The sequence below is a fragment of the Tupaia chinensis genome, unplaced genomic scaffold (assembly GCF_000334495.1).
Source record: "Tupaia chinensis unplaced genomic scaffold, TupChi_1.0 Scaffold000355_1, whole genome shotgun sequence".
Lineage (NCBI taxonomy): Eukaryota > Metazoa > Chordata > Mammalia > Scandentia > Tupaiidae > Tupaia > Tupaia belangeri.
The window spans coordinates 4,603,434-4,603,899 of NW_006159850.1; the positions used below are offsets into that span (position 1 = coordinate 4,603,434).

At 66.5% G+C, this 466-nt stretch overlaps 1 protein-coding gene across 1 annotated transcript in view; it reads right to left on the bottom strand.

The window, feature by feature from the left end:
* Positions 1-466, bottom strand: part of OSGIN1 (oxidative stress induced growth inhibitor 1) — a 38,094-nt gene that overhangs the window by 36,993 nt on the left and 635 nt on the right. The gene's annotated exons all lie outside the window — the stretch shown is intronic.

The window sequence follows — 466 nt, forward strand, 5'->3', positions numbered from 1 at the left end:
GGGGGGGGGGTGGTTACTCAGTGTCTGCTGTCAGGGCTGGGGGTACTCTGTGTCCGCTGTCATGGGGTGGGGTGGGGTACTCAGTGTCTGCTGTCATGGGGCAGGGTGTGGTACTCAGTGTCCGCTGTTAGGGCCGGGGGTACTCAGTGTCCACTGTCGTGGAGGTAGTTAATTCGCAGGCTGGGCCGCACCTGGGGGCACAGTCTCTGGGATAAACTCGACCATGACTGACCACACCAGGCCCGGCCTGGCCCAGAGACCTGAGGCAGCAAACCTGAGCTGGCCCTGGGAGGCAAGAACCCTCACCTGGAAGGCAGAGGGGCCCGCGGGGGAGCCCTGGCCCTGGCAGGCCCTCTCTCCTGTCCACTGGGATGGGGCCTGGGCCCCAGGCTGGCAAGTGTGGGAGCTGGTGAAGGTGGCCTGGAGGAGGGTGTGCCGCTGGGGACATGGCAGGGGCTGGGGGCTG